Source organism: Panthera onca, chromosome E1, assembly GCF_046562875.1.
Source record: "Panthera onca isolate mPanOnc1 chromosome E1, mPanOnc1 haplotype 2, whole genome shotgun sequence".
Taxonomy (NCBI): domain Eukaryota; kingdom Metazoa; phylum Chordata; class Mammalia; order Carnivora; family Felidae; genus Panthera; species Panthera onca.
In genome coordinates, this window is record NC_138352.1 from 25,596,183 (window position 1) to 25,615,630 (window position 19,448).

General features: G+C 45.1%; 1 non-coding gene and 1 pseudogene across 1 annotated transcript; both read left to right on the plus strand.

Annotated features, from left to right (window-relative positions):
- Positions 1-5,696: 5,696 nt before the first annotated feature.
- TRNAW-CCA (transfer RNA tryptophan (anticodon CCA)) lies at positions 5,697-5,768 on the plus strand. Its single transcript has one exon. It is a non-coding gene; the product is annotated as a tRNA-Trp (tRNA).
- A 10,276-nt stretch (positions 5,769-16,044) lies between these two features.
- On the plus strand, positions 16,045-17,202 carry LOC132677312 (mesoderm-specific transcript homolog protein pseudogene; annotated as a pseudogene).
- Positions 17,203-19,448: the final 2,246 nt, after the last annotated feature.

Here is a 19,448-nt window from a genome sequence, read left to right on the forward strand (position 1 = left end):
CAAAGGAATGAACAAAACTACATAAAAATTACAATTATTATAACATATTATATTACAAACTGACCTTCTATCCAGTGACCTTGATAAATTCACTTGTTAATTATAATTAAGTTTATCTTATTGGACTTTGTATACAAAATGTCATCTGCAATAAAGTAAAATTTTTTACTTCATCCCTCCAATTTTTATACCATTTTTTTTTCTTGCTTTTTTGCACTGGCCAGGGCCTCCAGAAGTAGTGATTGTGGACATCTCTGCATTTTTCCCAGAATCTAAAAGAAAACCCTAGACGTTTTACCATTAGGTGTGACATGAGGTGTAAATTTGTAGATAGTTTCTATCAGATTAAGAAAATTTTCCTCCAATCTTAGTTTGCTGAGATTTGTTATCATGGGGAGGGGTTAAATTTCACTAAATACATATTTTGCATCTATTGAGATGACTATATGGTTTTCTCATTCTGTTAATGTGCTTGAGTTATATGGATTGATTTTTTTTTTAATTAAAAAATTGTGAAATGCACACAACATAAAATTTACCATCTCAACTATTTTTTTTTAACGTTTTATTTATTTTTGAGACAGAGAGAGACAGAGCATGAACAGGGGAGGGGCAGAGAGAGAGGGAGACACAGAATCAGAAGCAGGCTCCGGGCTCTGAGCCATCAGCCCAAAGCCCGATGCGGGGCTCGAACTCACGGACCGCGAGATCGTGACCTGAGCTGAAGTCGGCCGCTTAACCGACTGAGCCACCCAGGCGCCCCTCAACTATTTTTAAGTATATAGTTCAATGAAATTAAGTGCATTCATATTGTGCAACCATCACCATGATCCGTATCCAAAACTTTTCATCTTTCTAAGCTGAAACCCAATACCCATTACACAATAATCCTCTGTGCCCCCTCCCCTCAGTCTCTGGAAACTACTGTTCTATTTTAATTATTTTGAATTGGACTACATTAGGAACCTCATATAAATTTTGTTCTTTCGTGACTGGCCTTATTTCACTTAGCATAATGTTCTCAAAGTTTGTCCAATGGATTGATTTTTGAATGTTAAGGCAATCTTCCATTCCTGGAAGAGATACCATTTAGTCATTGTATATTATCTTTTTAATATATTATTGGCACCTGGGTGGCTCAGTTTGTTAAGCATCCAACTTCGGCTCAGGCCATGATCTCACCGTCCGTGCGTTCGAGCCCCGCGTCAGGCCCTGTGCTGACAGCTCAGAGCCTGGAGCCTGCTTCGGATTCTGTGTCTTCCTCTCTCTCTGCCCCTCCCTTGCTCAAAAATAAGCATTTAAAAAAAATAAAATATATATATTATTGAATTAGATTTTTAAGTTTTTATATACGATCTTATGTCTACGTCCTTGTTTTGTATGTTTCCTTTCTTGTGGTAGCTTTGTCAGAGATTACTATCAGAATAATGCTGGTTTTATAAAATTAATTGGGAATCACTTCCCTTTTTTGTCCCCCAGAAGAGTTTGCGTAAGACTGTGCATTATTAGTATTGGTATTCTTTTTCCCATAAATATTTTCTGTAAAAATCATCAGTAAAGCCATCTGGGCTAGGAATTTTCTATTTAGGAAAGTTTTGTTTTTTTATTTTTATTTAAAAAAATTTTTTTTAAGTTTATTTATTTGAGAGAGAGAGACAAAGTGAGCAGGGGAGGGGCAGAGAGGGAGGGAGAGAGAGAATCCCAAGCAGGCTGTTTACTGTCAGCATGGAGCCCAACACAGGGCTTGAACTCATGAACCGTGAGTTCATGACCTGAGCCAAAACCAAGAGTCAGATGCCTAACCAACTGAGCCACCCAGATGTCCCTGTGTAGAAAAAATTTCGATTATACGTTCAATTCCTTTGATAGACATAGGACTATTGATATTTTCTGTCTCTTGTGTCATTTTTGGTAAATATTATTTAATCTCCATATCATTTCATTGAAATATCTAATTATTAGCTTTAAATAGTTTATATCTGCTTGTTATATTTTTAATATCAGTAGAATCTAAAGTGATATTCTCTTTTCTGTCTCAGTATTGGTAATCTGTGAGGTCTCTTTGTTTTCTTGATTAGGCATTCTAGGGATTTAACACTTTATTAATCTTTTCAAAAGGTCACCTCTTAACTACTATATAATTGATTTCTTTTTCAGTGGTTCATGCTCTTTTCTAAAAACAACCTAATTCAAGTGAGCAAAACTTGCAAATATTTCACAAAAGAGAAATATCAATGACCATTAAACACACGAGTCTTTCTATTTTATTTGAGTTTAATCCACTGGGTTTTTTTTCTAGCGTCTTGAGATTTAAGTCTTAGATAATTGATGTTTTCCAACCTTTCTTTTTGGCTAATATTTTCATTTAACAATCTAAATTTGTCTATATGAATCCATTTCACTGCATCCACTAGAGGTTTTTATCACCTTTGTTGAGTCATAATTATACATATAATAAGTTGCACTAAATTTAACTTTACATTTTGATGAGTTGGGGTAAATACACACTTTAACTACCACTAAAATCAAGAAATATAACATTTTCATCACCCCAAAAATGTTCTATATCCCTTTCCAGACAATTCTCCCCACCTGACTCCAAGAAACCATTAATCTGCTTTCTGTCACTATATGTGAGAACTGTCTTTACGAGAATTTTATACCAGTGGAATTACATTGTATATACTGTTCTGTGCCTACTTTCTTTCACTCAGCTTAAATTTTGAGATTTATTTATGTTGTGTATGTCAATATTTCATCCCCCTTTATTGATGAGTGGCATCCCATTGTATTAATATGTCACTATTTATTTATGTACCCATTGATGAACATTTGGATTGTTTCCACTTTGGAACTACTATGAATAAATCTGCTATGAACACTCATGTATAAGTTTTTGTGTAAACATATTTTCATTTTTATTGTATAAATAATATACATCGCTGGGTCATATGGTAAATGTATGTATATCTTTTTTTTTAATTTTTTAATGTTTATTCATTTTTGAGAGAGAGAGCACGTAAGTGGGAGAGAGGCAGAGAGAGATGGAGACACAGAATCCAAAGCAAGCTGTAGGCTCTGAGCTGGCAGCACAAAGCCGGATCTTGGGCTTGAACCCATGAACTATGAGATCATGACCTGAGCTGACATCAACGCTTACCGGACAGAGCCACCCAGGTGCCCGAAGGTAATCCTTTCAATGAATCTTTTCTTACAAGTATACACTCTAGTAATTCTGAAACACACACATATGCATACATGCATAAATACACAGGCATACATATGCATATATATTTACAGCAAGTACATATATTATAACTAATGAGAGCTGGGCTTCTCAGGGTCAAAGAGAGAAGTCACAGATAAGGAAAAGGGAAACGACTCCAAACTTCAGTGGGCACAGCTAACACCCAGATCTTGATTTCAAACACCACTCTCCAACAAGAACCAGGGCCCCTTGGAGAAATGGTTGATTCCAGGACCCACAAGGGAAACCTACAAGATGAACTTGGCTTATCTTGTGCCGGAAAGTAACGAAGTGCTCAAGCAAACAAACAAAAAAACTCCTGAGCCAACCTGAAGGAGCTCATGAAGACCAAAGCTGGAATAATTTTGGAAACAAAATAAGAAATGATATTCTGTGGATTGAACCCATAGGATTAAAGAATCCCCGGGCGCCTGGGTGGCTCAGTAGGTTAAGTGACCAACTTCGGCCCAGGTCATGATCTCATGGGTCGTGGGCTCGAGCCCCTGGTGAGGCTTTGCACTGACAGCGAGGAGCCTGTTTCAGATTCTCTGTCCCTCTCTCTGCCCCTCCCCTGCTCTCTCTCTCTCTCTGTCAAAAAATAAACATTAGAAAAAATAAATAAACCATGAGTCTGTATTGATGCAAAAGAGTAATGGAGTCTACAATGTATTAAGTAAATGGGAGAGAAGAACCAGCTCTTTCTTATGGAAGGATTATGCTGATAAATGTAGAAGGAAAAAAGAAATAGAAAATCACCATGAGGCAAACACCACAGTAATTGTTGCTGCAGTCAAGATGGATGATAAACATTAGCAGGTGCAAGTTGGAGGAGGAAGAGGATATTCTGCATGGTTTCAGAGCACTTACCCCAAATAGTTTTGTGGGGTTTTTTTTTAACGTTTATTCATTTTTGAGAGACAGAGCATGGGCAGGGGAGGGGCAGAGAGAGAGGGAGACATAGAATCCAAAGCAGGCTACAGGATCTGAGCTGGCGAGCACAGAGCCAGTCCTGGGGCTCGAACTCACGAAACCGTGAGATCACACCCTGCGCTGAAGTCCGCGGCTTAACAGGCTGAGCCACCCAGACCCCTCTACCCCCCCAAGTGGTTATTAATTACAAAGAGAGAAACAGCACAACGGTGGAGAAACAGCAGAAACCACGTTACGTAAATGATCTAAGTCATAAGACACACTGGGAGGTACTGAGGTCATGACGTCATTTCATTGGGGTTGGGGGGACGTTGTGAAGGGAAAAGGGAGGGAGGGGGAACCACCGGCCGATGAAAAGCGACTTTAACATCAAACCAAAGGAAACTGTAGTGTTTACGCATGCGCGTTTGGGTGATAACAATATAAAAAACTTTTTTTTTTTAATCTTTATTTTTGACAGAGAGAGCAGAAGCAGGGGAGGGGCAGAGAGAGACGGAGGCACGGGATCTGAATGAAGCAGGCTCAGAGCCATCAGCACAGAGCCCTGAGCGGGGCTCAAACCCACGTATGGTGAGCTCGTGACCTGAGCTGCAATCAGACGCTCAACCGCCTGAGCCACCCAGGCGCCCCTGGGTGACAAAGGGTGTAAAGAAAAGCCGGGAAGTGATTAGCATAAAGGCGGAGAGTGGTTGCTGCCGCGGGGAGACGGGGCGTTTGTGGACACCCGCAGACCTTGCGGGTGGCGGGCAGTTTCTGTTTCTTGACCTGGCTGGCGGTGGTCAGGGTGTCCTCTTGGCGATGATGATTCATTAAGTCGTACCTTTGTTTTGTGCAGCTTTCTGAAACGGTGGTGCACTTAACAGTCACCAAGCTTTAAACGTTGGGCATTTGTGCGGAGCCGGGAAGAAGGAAATGGAAAGAAATACTTCCAAATACTATCCGAGAAATCATGGGTTTCAAGTTTTATTACCCTTTTCTAGAAGAGCCAAATTTTCAAAACTGAGACTTCGTTTTATAGCTGGGGGCGGGGGAGGGGCTCGTGAGCATTCTCTATGCCAAGTTCCAAAGTCACTCGGGTTTTTTTTTTTTCCCTTTACTCCTGTCCGTGGGGACGAGCGTCCTCCCAACCCTCGCCTCTTGGCGCTGACCCGGTTGCGGGTTGTGCGGCCGCTTCCTTCCAGCTGCCCGGCCCCCCGGGGACCGGGCCCCCGCCGGGTCCCCAACTCTGGTGGCCCCCGGAGACGGCAGCCCGGCCCGCTCTGGGGCCCCTGAAGCCGCCTGTCCCAGGCGGAGATCAAGCACCACGACCGGCAGGTGGCGGCGGCGGCGGCGGCTCCGGGGATACCGGCCTTGCGGCGGGGGAGCCCCGGGCCTCGCGGGGTGCAGCCCTCCGCCCGCGCCTGCGCCCTGTCCGCCCTGCGGCCCCTCCCCGCCGGGGGGCAAAGGAACCCGGCAGGTACGAGACCGGGAGGTGTAGGACGGAAGAGTCTTAAAAGATCAAAAGTCACGGGAGTCCGGTGACCTCGTGGCGCAATGGTAGCGCGTCTGACTCCAGATCAGAAGGTTGCGTGTTCAAGTCACGTCGGGGTCAAGGCTCTCCGTTTTCTCTCCAACGCAAGGAAATACAAGGTGTGTTTGTAATTCCGACCCCCCCCCCCCCCCCCGCCCCTTGACTCCCGGTCAAATCCCGCTCCTTAATTCCTTGCAGCAGACAAGCCTGAGACCTGAGCTTCAGGAGAGGAGCGGTGTCGTTTTCCTAGCTCGTGGGGGCTGGTCTGGGGACAGCAGGAGGCGCCGCTCGGTGGGGACTCCCCTGAAGGGCACCCCGGCCACTTTCAGGTGCACCTCGCCCCCCCTCCGTCACCGCCCCGTCACAGAACTTGTCACCAGAAGAGCTTTTTTTTTTTTTTTTTTTTTTAAGGCCAACAGCAATAGAAAACCGGTACAGGACAAAACTAGTTATCAGAAAATGAAATGTAAATTGTTTTTAAACATAGGAAAAGAAACAACTCCCATAAATAAATAAATAAATAAATAAGCTTTCAATGAGTTCTTTTTAACCTATGAGGTTGGCTAACCTATGATCAAAAACCTCTCATTAAATCGCATTGCTCACGACCTTGACGCTGAAACGGAGAACAAGGACGTTAGCCCAGGAATGGAGGAAACTAAAATAGTTGTAAGAAATATGTTTCATTCAGCCATTTTAGTAAAGTTTTCTGCTGTGTTTTTCCACTTTGCTTCTGTTCTTTTTTGTTCTAGACTTTTCCCATAAATGCCATCCACCCTTCCATATGGTGGCTAATTAGCACCATGTGGACAGATACTTATGCTTCTCTGTACTCTGCATCTGTAATCTCTCAAAGTGTTTCCTGTGTTTTCCCATTTTCCCTACATATGGGGGGTATCTTCTCAGATTTGTCTGTCATCCGGGATTCCCTTTTCTGCAATTTCACTTCTCTTTAAAGAGAGGGCATTGTGGGAGGCCTGGGTGGCTCCGTGGGCTAAGCATCTTGACTCTTGATCTCAGCTCAGGGCTTGATCTCAGTGGTCATGAGTTTAAGCCCCACATTGGGCTCTGCACTGGGTGTGAAACATAATTTTTTTTTTTTTTTAAACAAACAACACTTGCTTTTACCTCTTCCTCACTGAAATTAGACTCAGCAAGTCAACTGGGAATGTGGCTAGCTTGGTCCTGCTCTCCGCCCTTTCTCAGACTGATCAGCTAGAGGGCAGGTTGAAGGTGGAGGTCTCAACCCCATTTCCAGAGTTTAGAAGCCACTGCCCTAGGGGTGCCTGGGTGGTTCAGCAGGTTAAGTCTTGGGCCTAGGCTATGGGCTTGTGGGTTGTGGGTTTGAGCCCCTCATCAGGCTTCGTACTGGTTTTATTGCAGTGATGTTTTCTCCCCCTTTCCTGTGTTGTCCCCTTGCTGTTGTGAGCCAGTAAACAACCACGAAATCAGTACTTGAGATCCCGCATCTCAACATGAGTTTTAACTTGAACGTCTGAAATGGATCGTACCTCCTTGGCTAGGACAGAAAACACCTTTCTGTTCACTTAAATCTCCTATAATTAGCATTTTAATTGAACGCAAACAAAAACTTGGAAACACCTAGATTCCTTTCAAGAATTTTACACCCAAAGAATCTCTTTTGTAGATATTACAGCCTAAGAATTAGTTCCGTGCAAACCTTATTAATCTCAGCATTTTCCCAATGCCCTTCAAGTCTCTCATGTGAATCAACAAAATTCTCTTTTCGTACATTTATGAATCAAATTTTAAAAGGTCTACTTGTTGGAGAACATTTGACCATTACAATCTCCTTTTGTATTATAAAAGCAGATCTTCGGCCATCAGTTTTAACCCTCAGCTCATTTATTGCAGATGAACAAGTACCTATTCCTCCAACATTGAGGAAACAGAATCAGCGTAAACTTCTAGAAAAACCGAGGCAAGAGTATTTTTTTTCTGGGCAAAGTATCATTTCCTAGAAAGAAAAGGTACAGAAGAGTAGAAAGACAAAGTTGGGGAAAATGCCTTACACTTACTTTCAAAGGTTTGTCCCACCTGACCCAACACATTGGATTTTTTTCTTTTTTTCTTTTTTTTTTTTTTTTTTAATTCCTCTAGGGGCGCCTGGGTGGCTCAGTCCGTTAAGCAGCTGACTTCAGCTCAGGTCAGGATCTCACAGTTTGTGAGTTGAGTTCGAGTCCTGCATTGGGATTCTTTCCCTCTCTCCTTCTCTGTCCCTCCCCGACTTGCGTGCTCTCTCTCAAAATAAATAAACTTAAAAAATTTTTGTTTTTAATTTTTTTAAGGAAAGGAAAGGAAAGGAAAGGAAAGGAAGGAAAGGAAAGGAAAGGAAAGGAAAGGAAAGGAAAGGGAACTTTAAAGATGGCAGAGTATTTCCACACAGTATTTGATCCATTTTGTGGCCCCGTGGTCCCTCCCAGTGAGGGTGCTTACTTAGCTCCAGCCAGCCTGGGACTCGGGAACTGCTTATTTAATAGCCAGAGGAATGCTCTCCTGACACGACCTAAGCCAACTGCTTTTGAGCTCCAAGGAATCTGGATTGGAAATAAATGGAACTCAGTATTCGCTTTGGAGGGCGTTCTAAACAGGCACCGGCGTGAGATAAAAATCATAGAGTGACTTTGTTTTCTATCATTCCTTAAAATATGTATGGTTTGCTAGTTCCCCTCACGGTGAGGGAGCAAAAGGGGGGTGGGGAGAGGGGAGGGGAGTGAGGGACAGCTGCCGCGACCTTTCTGGTCACTTTGTGATGAGAACTGCTCCCAGTCTCCATTTCCACGTGGCCTGAAATCCAGACCCGGGGCCACACAGACCCAATTATCGCCAGCGACCCTCCACTGCCCTCAGCCTTCTGACCACCGGGCCTTTGAACCAGAATCTCCTGGGGAGGCCGACCTTCCCTGAGGAGGCCCAGAGAGAGCCAATGGCTCTGTGAGAGACTCAGAGGGTGAGAAATGGAGCAGAGCCCCCCCACCCACTTCCTAGAACAGGTATGAGAACACACAAAGGACATCCTCACCAACCTCAGACCTTTCCGAGTTGTGAGAAAGGGCTGGGCCCAAGGGAGCACCTCCCACTTTCTAGGAACTCGAGAAAATTCCTCAATTCCTCGCCCGCACCTTCCAAGCCAAAAAGACACCTCCTCTAGTCCCAGCCGACTCTCAGCTGCGTGGACACTCCCATCCCTCGCCCCCAAGTCTAGGCAGGGAGACCATTCAGGCATCCCCAGTGAAGGGGAGAGAGAAACTCTGGATCCAGACTCTTGTCCTGGAGCGTGTCGATGGCAAGGTTGCCTTGGAATTTTTGCAGAATCTGGACGGCAGAGATGTTGGGGAGCATGAAGACCGGTGCAGCTCCTCTAGGCAGCGACCAATTCAGAAAGGAAGGGGCTAAGGGAAGCCAGCATGGGAGCTGATGGCTACCACCCAGCCCCCCAGTACTCACCAGCTCCCCTCTCCCTGGCTGCCCCTGGGACACCCCCCCCCCCCCCCACACACACACACGTTGCAGCAGCCCACACTTCGCACCTCCTTAGCATCAGCCAGCTATCAGTGCGCGACCAGAAGGGAGACGGGGTCGTGGTCGAGAAAAAAGGGTCTGGAGAGAGTGTCCCAAAGGAGCCTGCATCTGGCTCTCAGGTGGCTGGGCAAGGGTCGCTTCTAGAAGGCGGGAAGCTGGGGCCCCTGGGTGGCTCAGTCGGTTAAGCGGCTGACTTCGGCTCAGGTCATGATCTCCCGGTCCGTGAGTTCGAGCCCCGTGTCTGGCTCTGTGCTGACCGCTCGGAGCCTGGAGCCAGCTTCGGATTCTGTGCCTCCCTCTCTCTGACCCTCCCCCGTTCATGCTCTGTCTCTCTCTGTCTCAAAAATAAATAAACGTTAAAAAAAAAAAAAAAAAATTTAGAAGGCAGGAAGCTTCCCAGGGGGAACGGAGTCCAATCACCACCAGGTGGCGCTCCAGTTGAAGACTCCGGCAGGTGCAGGATTGTTTGTTTGTTTGCTTCAATATAATTTATTGTCAAATTGGCTTACATACAACACCCAGCGCTCATCCCAACAAGTGCCCTCCTCAATGCCCATCACCCATTTCCCCTCTCCTCCACCCCCCATCAACCCTTAGTTTTTCTCTGTATTTAAGAGTCTCTTATGGTTTGCCTCCCTCCCTCTCTGTTTGTAACTATTTTTTCCCCTTTCCCTTCCCCCGTGTTCTTCTGTTAAGTTTCTCAAGATCCACAAATCAGTGAAAACATATGATGTGTGTCTTTCTCTGACTGATTTATTTCACTCAGGATAGTACCTTCCAGTTCCATCCATGTTATGGCTGATGGCATGATTTCCTTCTTTCTCATTGCCAAGTACTATTCCATTGTATGTATAAACCACACCTTCTTTTTCCATTCATCAGTTGATGGACATTTGGGCTCTTTCCATCATTTGGCTATTGTTGAAAGTGCTGCTATAAACATTGGGGTACACGTGCCCTTAAGCATCAGCACTCCTGGATCCTTTGGGTAGATCCCTAGTAATGCTATTGCTGGGTCATAGAGTAGTTCTATTTTTAATTTTTTGAGGAACCTCCACACTGCACCAGTTTGCATTCCCACCAACAGTGCAAGAGGGTTCCCCTTTCTTCACATCCTGGCCAGCATCTATAGTCTCCTGGTTTGTTCATTTCAGCCACTCTGACCGGGTATGAGGTCCCAGGATTGTTGAAGCATCCCCAGGACGAGGTTTTGTAAGATGGGGTATTGCAAAGCATGTTGCTGGACCCTCACGGCTTGCATCCTTCTTTTCCCGGGAGACCAGTTGGAAAGAGGCACTTCAGAAGTCCTAAGTCCTAAGCCACACACAGGCGAGGAGGTAGTTCAAGCCTTCACCCTCATCTATGTGGATCGTATTCAGGACACGCATTTACTTACTCAAAAGGGCAAGTCCTTGGTGGGAAAACATCTTGATATTAACCCAGGGCCAGACGGTTATTTTGAAATGTGTAATCTTGTTACACCTTAATATAGACCATGTTAACAATTGACTTGATGTTTTTAATTGAAAACTGTGATTTCCCCTGCTTCATTGAGGCATCATTGGCAAATCATTTTGCAAACGTTTTTGTTTTAATTTTTTTAACGTTTATTTATTTATTTTATGTTTTTTTTTTTTTTAATTTTTGAGAGAGAGAGAGAGAGAGAGAGAGAGACAGGGTGAGTGGGGGAGGGGCAGAGAGAGAGGGAGACAATCCGAAGCAGGCTCCAGGCTGTGAGCTGTCAGCACAGAGCTCAATGTGGGGCTCAAACTCACAAACTGCGAGATCATGACCTGAGCCGAAGTCAGATACTTAACCAACTGAGCCACCCAGGTGCCCCGATACACTTATTCTTAACATTTTATTCTTTTTGTGTTATCATGTACCCTTTTTCTATATACATATTTTTTTCTGAATCATTTGACAGCAAATGCATGCATTATGCTTTCTTACCTCTGCACACTTCACTGTGCATTTCCCAATAATAAGGATATTATTTTACATAACCATGGTATAGTTATCAACTTCAATAAATTTAACATGGATGTAATACTTTTATCCACTCTACTGCTTGTATTGCACTTTTGAAAAACGGAACCAATATGTCCTTCGTAGTATTTTTTCTCCCGCGTAGGATCCAGTTAAGGATCATATATTGTATATAGGCATCATGCCTTTAGCTCTTAACCTGGAACAGGGATTCAACCTTTCTTTGTCTTTTAGGTCATTAACATTTTTAAAGAATGCAATCGTTATTTTTTTTTAATTTTTTTTTACGCTTTATTTATTTTTGAGAGAGACAGAGCATGAGTGGGAGAGGGGCAGAGAGGGAGGAAGACAGAATCCGAAGCAGGCTTCAGGCTCTGAGCTGTCAGCACAGAGCCGGACACAGGGCTCAAACCCACAAATCACGACCTGAGCCGAAGCTGGATGCTTAACTGACTGAGCCACTCAGGCACCCCATTTAGCAAAAGTGTTTTTTTTAATTTTTTTATGTTTATTTACTTTTGAGAGAGAGAGAGAGAGAAAGAGAGCATGAGCAGGGGAGGGGCAAAGAGAGAGAGAGATACAGAATCTGAAGCAGGCTCCAGGCTGTGAGCTGTCAGCACAGAGCCCGACGTGGGGCTCGAACTCACAAACCGCAAGATCATGACCTGAGCCAAAGTTGGACGCTTAAACGACAGAGCCACCCAGGTGCCCCTTAACAGAAATTTTAGTTAAGTACTTGGCATTGTTATTCGGCAATTTCATGGCTATGAAAAATCATAACATGTAAATGAAATTAACATGTACAGGCATACCTTGGAGATATTGTGGGTTCTGTTCCTGACACAGCAATAAAGTCAGCCACATGAATTTTTTTGGTTTCCCAGTGCCTATACAAGTATGTTTATATTATATGTAGCCTATGAAGTGTGCAATAGCATAATGTCTTAAAAAACAACGTATATACCTTAATTTCAAAATACTTTATTGCCGGCCACCTGGGTGAGGCGTTGGTTGAGCAGACATCCGACTCTTGACCTTGGTTCAGGTCATGATCTCACGGTTCATGGGTTCAAGCCCTGCATCAGGCTCTGCGCTGGTAGGAATTCTCACTCCCTCTCCCTCTCCCCAACTCGAGCTCTCTCTCTCTCTCTCTCAAAACAAAATAAATAAGCTTTTAAAAGTATATGAAAATACTTAATTACTAAAAATGCTAACCATCATCTGAGCTTCCAGCAAAGCAAAATCACTGCTCACAGATCACCATAAAATATCATAAATGAAAAGGTTTGAAATATTGCAAGAATTACCAAAATGTGACACCAAGACGACCAGATGAACAAATGCTGTTGGAAAAAAATGGCATCATTAGATTTGCCACGGACCTTCAATTTGTAAAATGCACAATATCCACAGGGGCGCCTGGGTGGCTCAGTCAGTTAAGCATCCGACTCTTGGTTTCAGCTCAAGTCTCAGGTCATGATCTCACGGGTTGGTGAGTTCGAGCCCCACATCAGGCTCCGCACTGACAATGCAGAGCCTGCTTGGGATTCTCTCTCTCTCTCTCTCTCTCTCTCTCTCTCTCTCTGCCTGTCCCTCCCCCCACTGGCATTCACGCTCTCTCTCTCTCTTTCCCTCAAAAGAAACTTTAAAAAAATAATTTAATACTGATGATTATAAAATAGATAGACACACAGATAGATGTGGAATGACCCCCTCATAAAGGACAACATCAAGGGCCAACTTGTAAACTTGAGGAAATTACTAGTGTTGGAATATTATCGCTTTGCCATCATCATAGTAAAAATGGATCACGCAAGAATCATCCATGAATGTTAAACATTAGGGAACCAGCGGGAAATTATACTGAGGAGCAAGGTGTTTATACTGTCTTGAAGTATCTCAAACACACACTTCTTATTAGTTGCAGGCAAAAAGACATTATAACTTATAGATATGGGATAAAACTTTCACTGGGTAATCAAAGTTATTACCAAGGAATTTTTTTTTTCTTTTTACCGACCACTGTGAGGGACAGATGGACGTCGTGTTCCTCCGTAGGCGAGGCAAAACTTTACCTCTACCCTCTTAGAGTCTTTGGCTGGACCTGAGAATTAAATTGAGACAGATTAAGGGGGGTGGGGGGGAATGAGGATTTATTTAATGTAAATTTCACGTGGCCCCTGAGCTCTCATAAGAAAACAAAGACCCAGAGAAATGGCAAAATCTAAAAGCTGTTTAACTAGGTTAAATTGTGGAACAAAGACAAGCAGTTGTGGAAAAGTAACTAAAATGTAGGGGGAGGTTAAGGGAAGATAAAAATTATCAACAAGGTCTGTTTGCAAAGAATTCTCTCTGCCTTGACTCCCAGTCTGTGGTGATAAAAATGTCTCGTTCCTCCTTCTGTAGGGAAGATATCTTTCACATGGGTTTTATCGTCTATTTCCAGGAAGAAAGGGGGGGGGGGGGTAAGTGTCAGAGTCTTATACCTGCTGTTTAGCAGCATATTTTGGGTGACATATTCTGCCGCCCTTCACTTCCAATTGTCAAACCCTGACAAAGAACCAGGATCACCCATCTTGTCTTTCTTTTTTTTTTTTTTTTTTTTTTTTAATGCTTATTTGTTTTTCTTTTAATTTTTTTTTTTTTAGATTTATTTATTTTTGATAGAGAGACAGAGCACAAGTGGGGAAGGGGCAGAGAGAGACGGAAGACACAGAATCCGAAACAGGCTCCAGGCGCTGAGCTGTTGGCAGAGTGTCCGACGCGGGGCTCGAACTCACAAACCATGAGGTCATGATCTGAGTCGAAGTCGGACGCTCAACGCTCAACCGACTGAGCCACTCAGGCGCACCAGAATTTTCTTTTTTTTTTTTTTTTAATGTTTATTTATTTTAAGAGAGAGGGAGTGCGCATGAATGGGGGAGGGGCAGAGAGAGAGAGAATCCCAGGCAAGTTCTGCACTGCCAGCTCAGAGCCTGATGCGGGCTCAACCCCACAAACCGTGAGACCATGACCCGAGCCGAAATCAAGTCAGACACTCAACCCACTGAGCTACCCAGGTGCCCTATAGTCTATACCGGGTTTTCACCTCTCTGATCAATGATCTGAGATCCCTCCCTCTTTCCATGATAGCCTTCCGGTTTATTCCTACAGTCCCAGGTTCTCTGGCCACATGGGAACTCCCAGGGCATTGAATTCACTTCTCTTTTTTTTTTTTTTTAATTTTTTTTTAACGTTTATTTATTTTTGAGACAGAGAGAGACAGAGCATGAACGAGGGAGGGTCAGAGAGAGAGGGAGACACAGAATCTGAAACAGGCTCCAGGCTCTGAGCAGTCAGCACAGAGCCCGACGCGGGGCTCGAACTCACACGGGGCTCGAACTCACGGACCGCAAGATCGTGACCTGAGCCGAAGTCGGACGCTTAACCCACTGAGCCACCCAGGCGCCCCTGAATTCACTTCTCAAGAACGAGTTCCCACCTCTCCTCTTTTTTATTGCCCAGTTTCATCCACAGTTATCTGGAAACAAACACTAAGTGGACCATGACCTCCTTTTGAGAGAGTTCTTTTTCCCCTGCGTCCTTTGACATCTCAGGCTCCTGACTGTCCTCAAGCTACCGTAAACACTTCTTGCCAGTGTCTGCTGCAAGGCCCGTCTCAAAAGAACTAGTTGAACCATTCCAAGATTGTCCCCAACCCTGTGCTCTCCTCCGACTATACAGGATCTTGGAAATCTCGTGCATTTCTTCAACTGCTTCAGTTTCTTCCATTGTTATCTCTCTGGTGACAGGGTCTAAACACTCAGATCTATATTTCATTCCTGCAGTGCTACATCTACAGAAAGTTAAAATGAAATGTATCCCAAACTGAACCTTAACTCCCTCCTCTACACAAATACAATCCAGCGCTGCTGTTATCTCTACACAGAGCCCTATTGTGATCAGTTCATTTCCACACCGACACCCAAACAGTTCTCCCACCCCATGTTCATAACACCTCTCGGGTCTCAGATTCAACGTCAGCTCCTCGAACAATGCAATCGTTGGTATTGAAATTGAAAGGATAATGTTTCAACCTCCAAAAAGCAATTGGAAAACCAATTTCACCCATTTCTTTTTCACATGAGGGAGTGGACTTGGTAACATAATTTCTAACCACTACCGGTCACAATGGGCCCCCCCCCCCCAAGAGAGAAAGCTGAAAAGCTGAAATTAATGAAGTCATCTGAGATTGTCACTGGGTCATGAGCAATCTTCAAACATGTCAATCGTGGCAAGTGAACACGAGGTCAGGTTAAGAAGTATACTTTTAAAGTAGTCATTGATGAGTTTGTTTCCATTAAAGCCAGGAGGGTCCATTTATTATCAATTTTCTTTTGCTATAAGATGAATTTAAAATCACGTGACTTTTAAATCCTCTGCCTTTGCAATTTTTCAATCCCTTTCCAAGCGCTGCGTCGTTCCGTGCTCTGAGAGCGCTGGGCTCCCCTCGGGTTTGGGGCTTACATGGGACGGGAAGGCACGACACTTCGCCCACTCCCGCCACCGCCGTCCGCCCTGCTCCCCCCTCTGCATTTTGCAAACACTCCCAGGGACGTTTTTCCAAAACAGCGAATGCAGAAGCTTTTATTTTTCTGGAGTGTCCTCGTGTGTCCTATCGTATACTTCCTCGCGTCATAGTTTATCAAGGCTTGCTTTATAACAGCAGCCGTCCACCGAGGCGTGTGGGACGAGGGACAGAGCCCCACGCTCAGCCGCGGGCGTGGGGTGGACACCCAGCACTTTCCTCCCGTCCAGGGGTCAGAGCGCCCAAAGCCCTGGCCGAACGCGCAGGCGCGCTCCGCGGATCAGAAAGGGCGAGTTCGCGCGCCCTCTTGTGGCCGTCGGGGCTCAGCGCACGGAGTTTTACAGTGTTGGCGTGTGCCCCCTGCTGGCCGTCTGCTGAATCACTGGACCTGAACTTTCCATTTCCTCCAGAGGACTCCATTTGTGGGTGTGCGTTACTCACCGTATTCTCTTACAATCCCTTTTCGTCGTGTAAAGTGGAAAGCAAGCATGCGCAACCGTTTTCCCCAAACATGGAACCTTACCTGAATCAGGATGAGGGAGTGGTGGGTTCAGGTGGGGCTACTGGCTGTGCCCCTGCGTGCGGCCTATCCGCATATCCCACCCCCCACCCCCCAAGCTTTCGCCTGCCCTTCACTCCAGGAGACCGTCAGGCAAATTTTTACCTGCAAGGGACTGCGCATCTTCTACCAAGACTTTGTTGTGGGTGTGGTGGAAGTCCTGAGATCGTTGTGCTTTTACGTGGCTTTCCAGCATCCAGCTATGATTGGTACAAGATTTGGAAGGTCCGACCCTAAGGTTTCATCGAGTGATCACCCTTGATTTCTCGAGCTTTGGCTTTAGTGACAAACGGAGACCACATCACTATTCCATATTTGAGCAGGCCAGCATCGTGCAGGCACTTCTGTGGCCCCTGGGGGCGACAGAACCGCAGGGTCAAGCTTTTGTCTCCTGATTGTGGAGATATTGCTGCTCAGGAGCCGCTCTGTAGGTTCGGGCAGAATCCAGCCGGCGGACTTACCATCAAGTGACTCTGTCAAATGGAGGTATCTTTGCTGAGACTCGCCGGGGTCACCTTCTCCAACAGCTTCTCCAGGGTGGGGGTGTGCTCTCACCCCTCTTCACGCGATGTGTTCTTTGTATTCTCTCGAGGTCTCACCCCAGTCTTTGGGCCTGCCCCCCCCTCCCCGAGGGTGAGCCGTGGGACATGTGGGCAGGGATCTGCCACAATAACGGAAACTTAGTTGTCGACGGTCTCTTACAGTACATCCACCAGAGGAGGAACTTTAGAAGACCCTGGGTGGGAGCTCTGGCTTCTGTGACGATTCCCAGACTGGTGATGAGCATATAGTAAAAAGCCCGCCGATGCTCTGGCTAAGGATTGCCTGACAGTCCGCCTCCATTCTTCTAACATCTGAGCCAGGGTATGGACTTGCCTTTGTGTGCTATTAGAAAATCCTGATGAGGGGCGCCTGGGTGGCTCAGTTGGTTAAGCATCTGACTTCAGCTTAGGTCAGATCTCGTGGTTCGTGGGTTCGAACCCCACTCGGGCTCTGTGCTGACAGCTCAGAGCCTGGAACCTGCTTCAGATTCTGTGTCTTCTCTCTCTCTGCCCCTCCCCCCTCATACTCTGTCTCTCTCTCTCTCTCAAAATAAATATTTTTTAAAAAAATTTAAAGAAAAAAAATTCTGATGTGCCCTACTACTCACAGCTACAGAAAGAGAGACGTTCCTTTTTAACAATTCTGTGGACTTTTCTGGAATATTTAGAAATGTTCATTTCTGGCCCATCCTCAATAGGAATCTTACGGTAAATGAGGAGAGGGTGTCTCCTTACCCGTCCTCAAATGGCATTAAGGGCACATGCTTTTGTAAGTTGTCTAAGCAACACAGCTTAGTGACAGTGAGTCTCCCTTGTCATAACTTTGGATTTTGTTCCATCAGCTGCTTTTTTTTTTAATGTTTATTTTTGAGAGAGAGAGAGAGAGAGAGAGACAGAGCATGAGTTGGGGAGGGGCAGAAAGAGAGGGAGACACAGAATTGGAAGCAGGCTCCAGGCTCTGAGTTGTCAGCACAGAGCCTGACATGGGGCTCGAACTCATGAACTGTGAGCTCATGACCTGAGCCAAAGTCCCATGCTCAACCAACTGAGCCACCCAGGCGCCCCTCAGCTGCTTTTAACTATAGGCATTTTGTGGATCTAGGTTTGGGTTTGAATATGCAATATTCTAAGTATATTTTTAGACTCTGATTTACCTGCATCCATTATATACATATTTTTAAGGATACTAAACCAGCAGACATCCTGGTAGAGTAGTAAACCTCATTCGACAGGTTTAATTTCTGAATATGTTGAATTAAATCCAAACTATGTACAGAATTTCCTAAAATCACAGGATGTTAAGGGCCAGTAACATCCGTGCCAGAGATTTACTGCTATTAGCTAATTCTAACAGCAAATAACAGTCTGACTCTTCATACGTCAGTGCTTGGAAGCATGTTCCTCCTGAGCTGGAGGGGGAGGGGATTGTTGTACCGTCCGAGTTACCCTGCTGAAGGTGCATGGACTCCTTTTACGACGACTGCTTAACGTCTCATTGGTTGTCCTAGAGAAGCTTCCTCTTGCAGCTCAGTAATTCCTGTACTTTCCAGACAGGAAAGTTCCAGAAACTTTAAGAACAATTTCTGAAAGGCCTGCGAGCAAATAGTGCTGAATACTTTTGTTTAAGCCACAGCTTCACTGTCTTAGTCAAAACAGGATGATTGAGGGGCCCCCGGGGGGGCTCAGACGGTTAATCTCCGACTTCGGCTCAGGTCAGAATCTCAGGGTTGGTGAGTTCGAGCCCCGCCTCGGGCTCTGTGCTGACCGCTCAGAGCCTAGAGTCTGCTTCAGATTCTGTCTCCCTCTCTCTCTCTGCCCTTCCCCCCTCGTGCTCTGTCTCTCTCTCAATGATAAACATTAAAATTTTTTCTTAAAAAAAGAGGGGCACCTGGGTGGCTCAGTCACTTGAGCGTCCAACTTCGGCTCAGGTCATGATCTCAAGGTTCACGAGTTCGAGCCCGTGTTGGGCTGACAGCTCAGCACCTGAAGACTGCTAAGGATTCTGCGTCTCTCTCTCTCTCTGGCCCCTTTCCCACTCATACTCTGTCACTTTCTCTCTTTCAAAAATAAATAAACCTTAAAACAATTTTTTTTTTATTTTAAAAAAGAGTGACTGAAAACAAATGAGAGGTGGCTTGGGGAAGGGGGGGAGGCACGGGGACAGAAAGACTACAAAAGTGTCCCTAGGAAACATTTGAGGGTGACTGTGCTGATGGCTTCACAGGTATGTCCCTACATCAATACCGAAATTGTGTATTTTAAGCACATGAAGTTCACTGCCTGGCAATTATGCCTCAGTGAAGCTGGTTTTTAAAAATTCTCACCAGATTTTCTGATCATTCATTGCAGGCACTTTCATGAACCTGTGGACATAAGATGTACTTATACGAAAGATAAGTCAAATAATCACTCGCAAACAAAAAACGAGAAGAAAAAACGAGAAAGAATTTTACAAGGTGCAGGCAGTTCGGACCCCTGGGTGCCCCAGACTGAGCCTGGGTAGTGGGAAGACTTGCTGAGCCCCCAGCAAACAGGTCCTTCGCCGCCGCTGTGGGCACTTC